Below are 15,207 nucleotides of genomic sequence, written 5' to 3' on the forward strand. Positions count from 1 at the left end.
AGAAACTGTGTAGGCCAAAAGGGAATGGTGCAATTTATTTAAAGTGATAGAGGAGAAAAATTTATAGCCAAGAACACACTCTGGGGGCTTTCCTGGTAGTACAGTGGTTAGGACTTTGCCTTCCAGGGCAGGGGATGTGAGTTGATCCTTGGTGAGGAACCTAAGATCTCACATGTTTTGCAGCCAGAAAATCAAAACATGAAACAAGTTATATTGTAATAAATTCAATAAAGACTTAAAAAAATTTAAAAAGCAGAATAAACTCTGCCAAGCAAGGTGTTTTTTTTTTTTTCCCCAGAGTTTTTAAGCCTAGGAGAGTGCTATCACAAATTACACAGTCAAGTTTCCCACATTTGTGGAAATTGCAAGGATCAGCACATTCAGAGTGCAATGGATAAGCCTTGTCCTAAGGAAAATGCCTTCATGATCATGGGATCTCTTCTGCCAAGTAAGTATATTCTCTTTCATATTTGATGGAGAAATCAAAAGCTTCACAGACAAGCTAAAGCTAAAAGGGGTCAGTATCACCAAACTACCTTTACAATGAATGTTAACTTTTTTAGGTGGAAAAGCCACAACTAGAAATAAGAAACTTACAAAAGGAAAAGGCTCACTGGAAAGGGTTAACATACAGTGAAAGTGAAAGTGAGGTCACTCAGTTGTGTCCGACTGTCTGTGACCCCATGGACTGTAGCCTACCAGGCTTCTCCATCCATGGGATTTTCCAGGCAAGAGTACTGGAGTGGGTTTCCGTTTCCTTCTCCAGGGGATCTTCCCCACCCAGGGATCAAACCCGGGTCTCCCGCATTGCAGGCTGCTGCTTCACCTTCTGAGCCACCAGGGAAGCCCAATACGTAAAGGTAGGAAATCATCCGCACACAAAGCTAGTAGTGAGTCAAAAGACAAAAGTACTAAAGTCATCTATATACACAAGAAGCAGTTAAGGAATACGGAAAACAATTAGAGGTAGTATTTGACATCATAAACAGTAATCATTAGGAGAAGAGAGTATAAATACAGGGTTTTGAAAATGTGTTTGAAATTAAGAGATGAGTAACTTAAAACAGTAATCATCTCTCTGTCTTTCTCTCTCTTTCTATATATATATGTTATTGATTTTTCTATTTGTCTATAGTTACTGAATTATATATATAAAATTAAGAGATCATTAATAATATAATAGATATAGCATATATTAACTATATATAATTAAGACATCAGTAACTTAAAACAATCATATTTCTCTCTACATATAGATATATAGAAAGAGATTGCTATAGAAAAACTTCAAACCAAAAATTTATAATAGACATACACACAAAAAGGAAAAAGGAAACCAAACATAACACTAAAGATAGTCACCAGATAATGAGAGAAGAGAATAAAGGAAGGAAAAAAGGACCTACAAAAACAAATTCAAAACAATTAACAAAGTGGCAGTAAGAACATACATACTGATAATTACCTAAAATGTAAATGGACTAAATGTTCCAACTAAAAGATAGAGAGTGACTGAATGGATTTAAAAAAATAAGACTTGTGTACAAGTGGCCTACAAGACACTAACTTCAGATTTAGAGACACATACAGACTAAAAGTGAGGGAGTAGAAAAACATACTCCATGCAAATGGAAATGAAAAGGAAACCAGAGCAGCAATATTTATATCAGAGAAGATACATTTTAAAATAAAGACTTTACAAGAGGCAAAAAGGGCATTACATAGTGATCAAGGGATCAGTCCAAGAAGTTACAGCAATTAGAATATACATGCATCCAACATAAGAGCACCTCAATATAAAATGCACATAATAACAGACATAAAAGGAGAAATCAATAGTAACTCAATAACAGTAGAGTATTTTAATACCCCCCTTTCATCAATGGACAGATCATCCAGAGAGAAAATAAGTAAGGAAACACAGGCCTTACATAGCACACTAGACTAAATGGACTTGCTTGATATATAGAGCATTCTATCCAAAAACAGGAGAACACACATTCTTTTCAAGTGCACATGGAACATTCTCCAGGATAGACCACATAATGGGTCACAAAACAAGCCTCAGTAACTGTAAGAAAATTGAAATTATATCAAGCATCTTTTCCAACCACGACACTCTAAGACTAGAAGTCAACTACAAAAAAGAAAAAAGAAAAAGCAGCAAAACCCCACAACATATGGAGGCTAAAAAGCATGCTTCTAAACAACCAATGAATCACTTAAGAAATTACGGAAGAAATAAAAAAGACTCAGACAGAAATGAAAACAAAAACATGATGACGCAAAACCTACGGGATGTAGCAAAAGCATTTCTAGGAGGGAAGTTTGTAGCAATAAAAGTTTATCTCAGGAAACAAGGAAAATCTCAAATAAACAACCTGACCTTTATACCCAAGGGAACTAGAGAAATAAGAACAAACAAGACCCAAAGTTAGTAGAAGAAAGGAAATCATAAAGATCAGAGCAGAAATAAAATATAGACTAAAACAAAAATAGAAACATTCAATGAAATGAAAAGTTAATTCTTTGAAAAGATAAAGTTGATAAACCTATAGCTAGACTCATTGAGATAAAAAGGGAGAGGGCCCAGATAAATAAATCAGAAATAAAAAAGGAAAAGTTATACAGATTACAGAAATACAAAGTCTCACAAAAGTGCTACAAGCAACTACACATCAATAAAATGGACTACCTAGAAGAAATGGACAAATTCTTGGAAAGGAACAATCTCCCAAAACTGAAGCAGGAAGAAATAGAAAATATGAACAGATCAATTACCAGTAATAAAATTAAATCAGTAATTTAAAAACTTCCAACAAGCAAAAGTCCAGGACCAGATGACTTCACAGGTGAATTTGATCAAACATTTAGAGAAGAGTCAATGCCCTGATGGCTCAGCAGGTAAAGAATCCACCTGCAGTGTGGGAGATGCAGGAGATATGGGTTCGATTTCTAGGTTGGGGTGATCCTCTGAAGAGGAAATTGCAACCCACTCCAGTATTCTTGCATGAAAAATCCCATGGACAAAGGAGCCTGGCGGGCTACAGTCCAAAATGGCACAAAGAGCTGGACACAACTGAGCTACTGAGCACTTACAATGCTTATCTTTCTGAAACTGATTCTATGAGGCCAGCATTACCCTGATACCAAAACCAGACAAAGATATCAGACAGAAAAGAAAATTATAGGTCAATATCACTGATGACAGTCGATGCCAAAATCTGCAACAAAATACTAGCAAACTGAATCCAACAATATATTGAAAGGACCATACACCACTATCAAGTGAACTTTATTGCAGAGATGTGAGGAATTTTCGATATCCTTAAATCAGTCAATGTGATAAACTACATCAATGAACTGAAAAATAAAAACCATGTGATCATTTCAACAGATGCAGAAAAAGCTTTGATATAGTTCAACATCCATTCATGGAAAAAAAAAAAAACTCTCCAGAAAATAGGCATAAAGTGAACATATGTCAACATAATACAGGCCATTTATGACAAACCCACAGCTAACATCATACTCAATGGCCAAAAGTTGAAAGCATTTCTTCTGAGATGACGAGCAAGAAAATGACGCACACTCTCAGCACTTTTATTCAACAGTTTTTTGGAAGTCATAGCTATAGCAATCAGAGAAGAAAAAGAATTAAAGGGAATAGATTGGAAAGGAGGAAGTTAAACTGTCACTGTTTGCAGTTGATGTGATATTACAAATAGAAGATCCTAAAGATGCTACCAGAAAACTAAGAGAATTCATCAGTGAATTCAATAAAGTTGCAAAATACAAAATTAATATACAGAAATCTGTTGCATTTCTATGCACTAAAAACAAAATAAAGAGAAATTAAGGAAACAATCCCATTTACCATCATATCAAAAAGAAAGAAATATCTAGGACTAAAGCCACCTAAGGAGGCACAAGACCTGTACTCTGAAAACTGTAAGATGTTGATGAAAGAAATTGAAGACAATATAAACAGATAGAAGGATATATTGTTTCCTTAGATTTGAAGACTCAATATTGTTAAAATGACCATACTATCCAATGCAATCTATAGATTCAATGCAACCCCTGTCAAAATTTTTCACAGAGCTAGAACAATTTTTAAATTTATATGGAAATACAAAGGACCCTAAATAGCCAAAACAATCTTGAGAAAGAAGTGCTGAGGGAATTACACCCTCCCTGACTTCAGAGAGTATACAACAAACAGTATGAATAGCAAAAAAACAGACACATAGGTCAGTTAAACAGAATACAGTATTAAAAAGAGAGGAGTGCAGAGTAACTCCAATGTTTGACTTGAGTAACCAGAGGACTCGAATGGCCATTGCCTGTAATGGAGAAGATGGGGTGGGTCAGTCAGGCTTGTGCAGGAAGACTGGAAATGTACAGTAACATCACAATACATAGATGGTAATAGAGGCAAGATGTGAAGTAGAATCATGAAGGCTGTGAATAAAGGCAAAGAAAAAGCAGGTTTAAAGATGGGGCCCAATTTTGGGAATTTATTGATATAAAAAGAACAAACTAAAGAGATAGTGATATAGGAGGTGCTATGGATTGAATTGTGTCCTCCCAAAATTTATATACTGAAATTTTAACTCCCAACATGACTGTGTTTGTAGATATAACTTTTAGGAGGAAATCAAGGTTAAATGAAGACAGAAGTGTGATGGCCTAGTATGATAGAGTTAGTGGTATTATAAAATGAGGAAAGTCTTTCCCTCTCTCCTTTTCTTTCAGTCTCTCCCCCTCCCCCTACTTCATCCCACCATGCATACACACTGAGGAAAGTCCATGTGAAGAGGTCACAGCAAGAAGGTGCAGTCTGCAAGCATTTTGATCTTGGATGTCCAGTCTCCAGAACTGTGAGGAGATAAATTTTTGTGGTTTAAGCCCACCAGACTATCATATTTGTGGTAGGGTTGAGTAACTGCCAGAGCTAACAAGACAAGAGGACACCAAAAAAGTGTAGGGTCTTGGGAGCAATGGGTCATAGCTTTTCAAAAAGATAGGGGTAATCACCAAAATCAAGAGAGTGGTTCTTTGCAGTTCAGAGAAAGAGTCTTGGGGTTGAACAGATGGCAAGGGGGGTTAATTTTTATTTTTTCTTTAGGGTTTTTTATTTCTCAATTTAGGTGGTGTGTGTAGTTCTACATCATAATATTTTAAATATATTTTTGTGTGTATGAAATATTCTATAAATTTGAAAAACTCACAATGAGAAAAGCATAAAAGAGGACATTTTTTTAAAAAGGACATTCAGTTGAAATAGACCATCCCACTTATTTATCTTTTATGCAGAGTACATCATGCAAAATGGTGGGCTGGATGAAAAACAAACTGGACCCTGGATTGCCAGGAGAAATACCAATAACCTCAGATATGAAGATGACACCACCCTTATGGCAGAAAGCGAAGAGGAACTGAAGAGCCTCTTGATAAAAGTGAAAGAGGAGAGTGAAAAAGCTGATTTAAAACTCAGCATTCAAAAAACTAAGCTCATAGCATCTGGTCCCATCACTTCAAGGCAAATAGATGAGGAAACATTAGAAACAGTAAAAGACTATTTTCTTGGACTCCAAAATCACTGCAGATGATGACTGCAGCCATGAAATTAAAAGATGCTAGCCGCTTGGAAGAAAGTGTATGACGAAACTAGACAGCATATTAGAAAGCACTGATGCCACTTTGCCAACAAAGGTCCGTCTAGTCAAAGCTTTGGTTTTTCCAATATTTATGTGTGGATGTGAGAGTTGGACCATAAAGAAATCTGTTCAGTTCAGTTCAGTTGCTCAGTCGTGTCTGACTCTTTGTGACCCCATGAACTGCAGCACGCCAGGCCTCCCTGTCCATCACCAACTCCTGGAATTCACCCAAACTCATGTCCATCGAGTTGGTGATGCCATCCAACCATCTCATCCTCTGTCATCCCCTTCTCCTCCTGCCCCCAATCCTTCCCAGCACTAGGGCCTTTTCCAATGAGTCAACTCTTCGCATGAGGTGGCCGAAGCATTGGAGTTTCAGCTTCAGCATCAGTCCTTGCAATGAATACCCAGGACTGATCTCCTTTAGGATGGACTGGTTGGATCTCCTTGCAGTCCAAGGGACTCTCAAGAATCTTCTCCAATACCACAGTTCAAAAGCATCTATTATTTGATGCTCAACTTTCTTTGTAGTCCAACTCTCACATCCATACATGACTACTGGAAAAACCATAGCTTTGACTAGAGGAACCTTTGTTGATAAAGTGATGTCTCTGCTTTTTAATATGCTGCAAGGAGACCCAACCAGTCAATCCTAAAGGAAATCAGTCCTGGATATTCATTGGAAAGACTGATGCTGAAGCTGAAGCTCCAATACTTTGGCCACCTGATGCAAAGAACTGACTCATTTGAAAAGACCCTGATGCTGGGAAAGATTGAAAGCAGGAGGAGAAGGGGACAACAGAGGATGTGATGGTTGGATAGCATCACCGACTCAATGGCCATGAATTTGAACAAGCTCCAGGAGTTGGTGATGGGCAGAGAAGCCTGGTATGCTGCAGTCCATAGGGTCACAAAGAGCTGAACATGACTGAGTGACTGAACTGAACTTAAAATACAGACTCTCAGAATGAGTTTAAAAAAATTAAGAAAGCTAAAGACAGAAACTCAAAACTTTTTAGAGGAAGTGCATATTAAAAAAAAAAAAAAAGACCTATCTAGACATGAATAATGATATACAAAGTAAAGTGCAACAGAAATGAAGTGAGGGTCAAATTTAACAAGATGGAACCAAGACTAATGGAACCAAGAATAAAATCATAAAATGCGAAAATAGAATGTTGCCTGTAAATAGAAAGCAATTCATAGAGATGATAGTAATCAATCTTTGTGCCCTCCATGTAATATTAATATTTACAAAGATTATATTATGATGATATTATAAGTAAATGCTCTTAATAACACAAGGAATTATTAACTAATCCATAGTCAGAGAGAAAAATTCAGAAACTGACTGCTTGGAAAAAAAAATCTAAAAAATGTTTGAGCAATATCACTAACAAACTCAAGCTTTAAAGATGTATAACAAACTACCTCTCTCTAAAAACAGTATTCTTCTTTTTCAAATGCCCGTGGATCACTTAATATTGATCTGGTATTAGGCTACAAATAATATCTGTATAGATAAGAAGATTTATAAATAATACAGACCATATTATCTAAACTGAACAGTGCATATATACTAAGAAGAGAATAGGAATAAAAATCTGCCTAACTGAAGATTAAAATATGATGCATTAAATACCTCAAGAGGAAATCTAACAGAAACTGAAAACTAAGAATAAGCAAAGCTGGAAACTTTATAACCAAAACTTGTAATACATGTTCTAAGCTGTACTAAGAGGAAAATGTATAGCCATATATACAGTTTTTAGGAAACAATAGGTTAGAAAATAAGTGGCTACAAAGTGAAAGTCGCTCAGTTGCGTCCGACTCTTTATGGCCACATGGACTATACAGTCCATGGAATTCTCCAGACCAGAATACTGGAGTGGGTAGCCTTTCCCTTCTCCAGGGGATCTTCCCAAGCTACAAAGGGAATAGCAAAAGTGACCATAAGTAAGATGACATAATAAAACTAAACAAGAGAAAATAAATAGCAAATAAACCAATCTCCAAAAGTTAGCCTGACAAATCAAATCAAAAGCAGTTTTTTTCATAAAGATCAAACATTAGAAAGGTTTGATCATGAAAATTAGAGAAAAACATTAACAAAAGTATTAGGAATAAAAAAGATATAAATATAATGGAGATTAAAAATTACAGAATATTTAATGCAGTAGATAAGAAAATCTAGGTGATCCTGTAGACAAATTTTTGTATTGATTTTTCTAGATAAATATTAATTTCTTGATGTAACCTTTGAGGACAATGAAAACCAAAGAAAACTAATAGCCAAAGGAAAAAAGTCTACAGTGAGAGGGAGAGGGAGACAGAGATAGAGACAGAAAAGAAACATGGCCTTTGTAGTTTTGGGAATGACTTTAATCAAAACCAAAATAAAAAAAAAACCCATACCATTGTTAAACTTACCCATATGTTTAGGAAAATGGAGAGCTTTTAAATTTACTCTATAAGATTGTCATGAAAGTAATAATACCAAAAATTATAATTGATTTTAATAACGAGTGATCTAAAAATCCCAAATATATTATTAAAAATTCCCCTTGGGACTATCTGAAGGCCAAGAAGTATATCTCAAGGATGCAAGGATTGCTCAATACTAAGAAATATATTTGTGTAATTTATATTAATAAGAGGCTAAATAGTATGGTTAAGTTTGTGGACTCTGGAACCAGACTGCCTCAGTTTGAATCTTAGGTCTGTCAGGTTTTAGCCTTACAACCTTGGATAAGTTACTCAAACTTTCTGCTCTTTTGGGTCTTCGTTTGTAAAGCAGTTATCATAGTTGCAGCTACCTCATTAAGCTTTGTCTGAGGTAAATGAGTAAATATATGTAGGAAATTTAGAATACTGTTTGGCAAATTAATAAATAAAGAAGAAAATTTTAATTTAAAGATGTATATATATATAATATTTTTGTTAAAATAAATAATTAAAAAAGAAATGAAACAAAAATATAGAATATTGTTTGTTTTGCATTAATAAGGTGTCCTGAAAACTGAACTTTAAAATATTAGACCAAGGGATGAAGGAAAAATGTTCATATGTTGTCAGATGCCCAGATAGTATATAAAACTGCAAGACTCATTTCTAACAGAATTATAAATAACCTTTCAATAGAAAGAAAATCCATAACCTAAAAAGCAAGTGGACCTACTGGAAAATTACAGGAGCATCAATTTATTTAATTTTTGCAACATTATTCTTAATGGTAAAACTTTAGAACTGATTTTGTGAAGTCAGAGAACACAAAAATGTGAAATCTTAATGCTACTATTCATCTGTATTCTGGAGGTTTAAGACAATGTAGGGCTTTTCCCTTGTGGCTCAGCTGGTAAAGAATCCACCTGCAATGTAGGAAACCTGGGTTCGATCCATGGGTTGGGAAGGTCCCCTGGAGAAAGGAAAGGCTACCCACTTCAATATTCTGGCCTGGAGAATTCCATAGACTATACAGTCTATGGGGTCGCAAAGAGTCAGACACGACTGAGCAACTCTCACTTTCACTTTCAAGATAATGTAATACAATAGCAAAATCATGAGGTTAAAAAAATGACATGGCTACAGTCTTTGGCAGATGCTGTGTTTATGCAGAAATTCTCAAGACACAACCAAAAAAAGATAAAGGATCAAAATATAATATCACATGTTCTCCTATATACTAACAACACACAGTTATAAATAATACAAAATAATTCAATTTACAATAACAATTCAAGCTATAAAAATTTTAGAATAAATGTGGGTTACATAAGATATGTGTGAAAAACATACACTTTGTGAATAAAAATAAATAGAAACCATGTTCACAGTAAGGAAGATTTATTATAATAAGCATGCCAATTAACCTGGAATGACTCTGTAAAACAAAAACCTTGAGACACTTTTTAAAAAAATTGACAAGCTGATTTTGAAGTTAATCTGGAATAGTCATGTGCAGGATTAGTCAAGGGAAAGTTTGAAGAAGATTAGCAGTGAAGCAATGTTCACTCATCACAGTTTCAGTTCAGTTCAGTCACTCAGTTGTGTCTGACTCTTTGTGACCCCATGGACTGCAGCAAGCCAGTCTTCCCTGTCCATCACCAATCTCTGGCTCCTCTCCCTTCTAAATCCAGCTTGAACATTTGGAAGATCTTGAATCATGTACTGTTGAAGTTTATCCCACCAGAAATCAAACATACAATGCAACTAAGGCAACTGAAACTGCAGGATTACGTAAGAATTGAAAACAGATCAATAGCATATACCCATGTGAATACAGAATTTTTAATATTCAGTAAATGCGGCATTTTAAATCAGTGTTTTGAGAGCAGCAGTCCCCAGTCTTTTGGCACTGGGACTGATTTCGTGGAAGACAGTTTTCCCACTGATGAGGGTGGTGGCAGATGGTTTTGGGATGATTCAAGTGTATTACATTTATTGTGTACACTATTTCTATTATTATTACCTCAGCTCCACCTCAGATCATGAGGCATTATTAGATCCTGGAGTTTGGAAACCCCTGATACCTCAAGTGGATACTATTCTATAGCGGCAATTGGAAGATAAATCAGTGAAGTGTCATAGGAGGCCGAGAACTAAGTGTGCACATCTTTTCCCAGCTGCCTTCAGTGACGCCATGTTGGTAGCTGTGGTGGGAGTACTTATAGAAATTAACAAATGCTACAAATCAGGGATTTCCCCTCAAGACTTTCCTGTGCTCCCCGCCTCTACCTCTATGAATGTGTCAACTATTTACCAGCTGCTGCTGCTGCTGCTAAGTCGCTTCAGTCGTGTCCGACCTTGTGTGACCCCATAGACGGCAGCCCACCAGGCTCCCCCGTCCCTGGGATTCTCCAGGAAAGAACACTGGAGTGGGTTGCCATTTCCTTCTCCAATGCATGAAAGTGAAAAGTGAAAGTGAATTCGCTCAGTCGTGTCTGACTCTTAGGGACCCCATGGACTGCAGCCTACCAGGCTCCTCCGTCCATGGGATTTTCCAGGCAAGAGTACTGGAAGGCCATTGCCTTCTCTGAGCACACTGCTGCATATATCCTTTGAACAAACAATTCTACTTGTAACAATAAGCCCTGTAGAAACCCTCACCCTGTTGGATCAGTTCAGCAGGAAGTAAAAGAGTGACCAAGTCAAACTAAATTACATCATAAGGACACTTGTGATCTCACAAGGCAGGAGTTCAGAAGTCAAGCTCTGGCTGGTTGACTCAGTGGCTCCGTGGTGTCATCAGTGACAGGTTCTTTTCATTGCTCTATTCCGTTGCTCATAGAATTTGCTTCACTTTAAGTCTCTCAGTTATAAGATGGATGGTCCAGTGTGGGAAGAGATAAACTCTTCCTTGACCATAGAACCTGTTTTTCCTTTTGAATGACTGGGTCCACTCAGGTCAAGAGGGTCACTAGGGCAAGGCTGCTCTGAAGCCTCAGTTTCCTCAGGATTGGCTGAGAAGTGGGGATTTGTGTGGCCAGTTGAACAAAGTCAGGATTTCTCTAGGCCCAGGTATATCTCCTAAGTTTAAAAAAGAAAAAGATTTTTAAAAAGAAAATCTTCAAAGCAATAAAAATGAGAAGTATTTATTGTATAATCACATTTACTTAGAACAAAACAACTCTCACGTGTGTGTGTCTGTTTGCCTATCTGTGCCTATCGAGGTGTGAGGAAGGAGAAAGATGGAAGAGGAGGAAAGGGAGGGTGAGGAAACCAGTTCTGTCAAGGCAAGGACCCAACCTGCTGTAGCTGTGTGACCTTTGGCACAATACTCAACCTCTCTGGCCTCAGTGTCTTCAACTGTACAATGAGGATAACGGTGTCTACCCTATGGGATTGCTGTGATGATTAAATGAAAGACTATCTGTAAAGCTCATTGGAGGATACTTAGTTCAGTTCAATTCAGTTCAGTCGCTCAGTCGTGTCCAACTCTTTGAGACCCCATGAATCGTAGCATGCCAGGCCTCTCTGTCCATCACAAACTCCCAGAGTTTACTCAAACTCAACCCATCGAGTCGGTGATGCCATCCAGCCATCTCATCCTCTGTTGTCCCCTTCTCCTCCTGCCCCCAATCCCTCCCAGCATCAGGGTCTTTTCCAATGAGTCAACTCTTCACATGAGGTGGCCAAAGTATTGGAGTTTCAGCCTCAGCACCAGTCCTTCCAATGAACACCCAGGACTGATCTCCTTGAGGATGGACTGGTTGGATCTCCTTGCAGTCCAAGGGACTCTCAAGAGTCTTCTCCAACACCAGAGTTCAAAAGCATCAATTATTTGATGCTCAGCTTTCTTTGTAGTCCAACTCTCACATCCATACATGACCACTGGAAAAACCATAGCCTTGACCAGACGGACCTTTGTTGGCAAAGTAATGTCTCTGCTTTTTAATATGCTATCTAGGTTGGTCATAACTTTCCTTCCAAGGAGTAAGCGTCTTTTAATTTCATGGCTGCAGTCACCATCTGCAGTGATTCTGGAGCCCCCCAAAATAAAGTCTGTCACTGTTTCCACTGTCTCCCCGTCTATTTCCCATGAGGTGATGGGACTGGATGCCATGATCTGTTTTCTGAATGTTGAGCTTTAAGCCAACTTTTTCACTCTCATCTCAGCAGATGAGAGGAGATACTCAGATGCCATGATCTTAGTTTTCTGAATGTTGAGCTTTAAGCCAACTTTTTCACTCTCATCTCAGCAGATGAGAGGAGGATACTCAGCAGATGTCAATGCTCTATAAAGGTATATTGATATTTCCTTATTCTTTCTATATAATTAGATATAAATTTTTAGCTGCAAGGATTTTTTGTAAGATAAAATAAATGAAATGTAGTGTTCCCAGGGAAGTAATACTACCAGCTGTAACTAAGGACCTGGTATATTCCAGGACTGGGTTGGGTCATTGGTGAGGTGAGGCTGCCCCATGAGAGGCAGAGGGGAGCTCAGCTGGGAGCATTTACTCTCTGGCCTCACAGCTTCTTTCAGGATATTCTTTAAAGGACACGTCTTACACTTTTCTTGAAAGAAAAAAATATAAAGGTAGTTTTCTTTTTGAAATGTGATTTTGTTCTTCATAATGCAATAGAATTAAAGTTTTTCTTATCTCATTTGTTTATTGCATTGAAAGAGTTATTCTCTTTGGCTGTAGAGAGCCCACTGCAGTTTGATAAAATGTTATGACATATCTTTAAATTACATTTAATTTAAGTGCAATACCAAACAAGGTATCTGCCAATTTCTATCATGGAATATCCAGCCTCTATGAATCCTGTTGGTATATATTTTTAGCTTTACTTGCATATGAGTATTTTCATTTAGTGGTATTTTGAGTTTGCAAATGATTTTACATCTTAGTTTTTAAAATTAACAGTATAAGTTCCTATTTATATGTTCTTATATAATTTTAAAACTATATACTGTGGTGCTGTATTCCGTATTACTTTGATCTGATGGGGTTATGGGAAGTTCCCTGGGTGTTAATCACAATAGGCCCCCTAGCCTGCACCCTGGAAACGAAAGATTGTAAATTCTGCTGAGATGTTTCCAAGATTCAGAAGACAGCGCTACACCAGTGTGTACTGTTGGGTGTTTTGTTTGGTTTTGTTTCTCTCTCTTGGTTAAAGGAGAAATCAAGTCCAGTGCTGAGTTCAAGGCATTCATGGCTGGGATCGTAGCCAGGCTGTCTGTCTTTGGAAGTGGGCTCCTGTCTGGGGAGGGACAGAGGCCCTTGCAGCTCGGCTCAGACCCTGCCGCCCGCGGTGCCAAGTGCGCTGAGCTCTGCATTGAGCCAGGGAGACCCCGCGCAGCTGCAGGTGCTTCGATGTCAGAGCTGACACGGGGTCACCATAGCGACGGAGGCGGCTGCCAGAGAAGCCCGGGGGCGAAACCCCGCCTGAAAGGACAGGAAAATGACACTGGCCAGTTCGTGCCCAAATACCCGCTAGGTAGAAGACAGAGCTGGTTACAGATCAATATAAAAAGAGAGAAAATGCAAATAAGTCGTCCTCGAGTGACTAAACAAATTATATAAAACCAACAAATAATTACCGGTCCCCAGTATTTCCAGCCGGGAGCCAGAGGATTGGCCTGGGCAAGGGGCAAGACTGGTGTTTAAGTCCCACCTCTAAGATTTGATGCAGTATTTGGCAAAGAACGGTGCTAATTTATTTGCACATGAAATAATATTTACCTTAAATGAAGTGTGGAGAAAATTAATGAAAATATCAAATGTAAAGTGTCTTAAAAGTCTTAAAGAACAAGCCAGCACCCCTTTAGGGAAACAAGAGACAGTTTAAGAGATTAAAACACTTTAATGGAATGGCAATCGAGGTTCCTAATTGTGACCTCAAAGAGTGTACAGCTGAAGTTCCTTATGAATTGTAAGAGAAAAGCTGATTTGTTTGTGCAGTTTTGATATTAGATTTATTTTATTATGTATTCCTAAAAGGCACTCTATTTGGAGTAGACATATCATAAATATTTAGTTATCTGAAAATTATTTCAACCATCATTCTCTATCTTATTCTGGATAAACAATTTACTATTATTAATTCTAATATAGAAGCTACTTTCTCTTTATTTTCCCTTGTTATTTCTGACTGTAAAAGAATTGTCCACTCGGTAGAAAATTTGAGAAGCAATTGAAAATATAAAAATGTGGAGAAGAAAATATCTATAACTCCATGCCCAAGAAACCAATTTTAACATCTGGAATATTTTTTCAAGAGTTATCCTTATGCATTTTTTATCCTAATTGAATTCATGTTGTATATGTTTTAAATTTTGCTTTGGCTTAGTGGTATTTAAAGGCAATTTTCCCTGCATAGGGAAATTAAATTGCATGTAATTTTTAAGATTGCATTTTATTTCTTTGATGTATTATGATTTCATTTTTGATCCCTGGATCTTGAGGATGCCCTGGAGAAGGAACTGGCAACCCACTCCAGTATTCTTGCCTGGAGAGTCTCATGGACAGAGGAGCCTGGTGGGCTACAGTCCATGAGATTGCAAAGAATTGGACATGACCGAGCGACTAACAAGCACATATATTATAGAAAATTTTAAATATTTTCTTCATTAAAAATAACCCTAAGTTAAATATACTTGGTTTAAATGCCTGCCAACATTTTAGATTATTTCATTAGAATAAATAAGTTACTTAGAAGTGGAGTTACTGTGACAATATGTATGAAAATAACACCATTCTTGTTAATACCGCCAAAGTTCTATTAATTGCCAAAATGCACTGAGAGAAGTTATTGGGTCCCCTCAGATACCGCTAGTGAGAGTCACCAAGAAACTTTCAGAAAAGTTTCTAAATAGCTTCCCCAATAACTTCCATCTGTTTATTTCATCTTTGTACCTTAACATTTGAAATCATATCATTTTTAATACAAAAGTTTTTATTAGGAAGCTGATGTCTTTTAAATGCTTACTAACCATTTGTAAATTGTTTTGTGGTTTATTGGTTCATGACCTTTATTTAAAAGATGATTTTGTTTGTGTGATATGGATGAGTAAGTAATTTGGACCATTTCATCCCCT

At 37.2% G+C, this 15,207-nt stretch overlaps 1 pseudogene; it reads right to left on the bottom strand.

The window, feature by feature from the left end:
- Positions 1–315: 315 nt before the first annotated feature.
- LOC122425236 lies at positions 316–456 on the bottom strand (annotated as a pseudogene).
- Positions 457–15,207: the final 14,751 nt, after the last annotated feature.

Source organism: Cervus canadensis, chromosome 22 (assembly GCF_019320065.1).
Source record: "Cervus canadensis isolate Bull #8, Minnesota chromosome 22, ASM1932006v1, whole genome shotgun sequence".
Taxonomy (NCBI): Eukaryota; Metazoa; Chordata; class Mammalia; order Artiodactyla; family Cervidae; genus Cervus; species Cervus canadensis.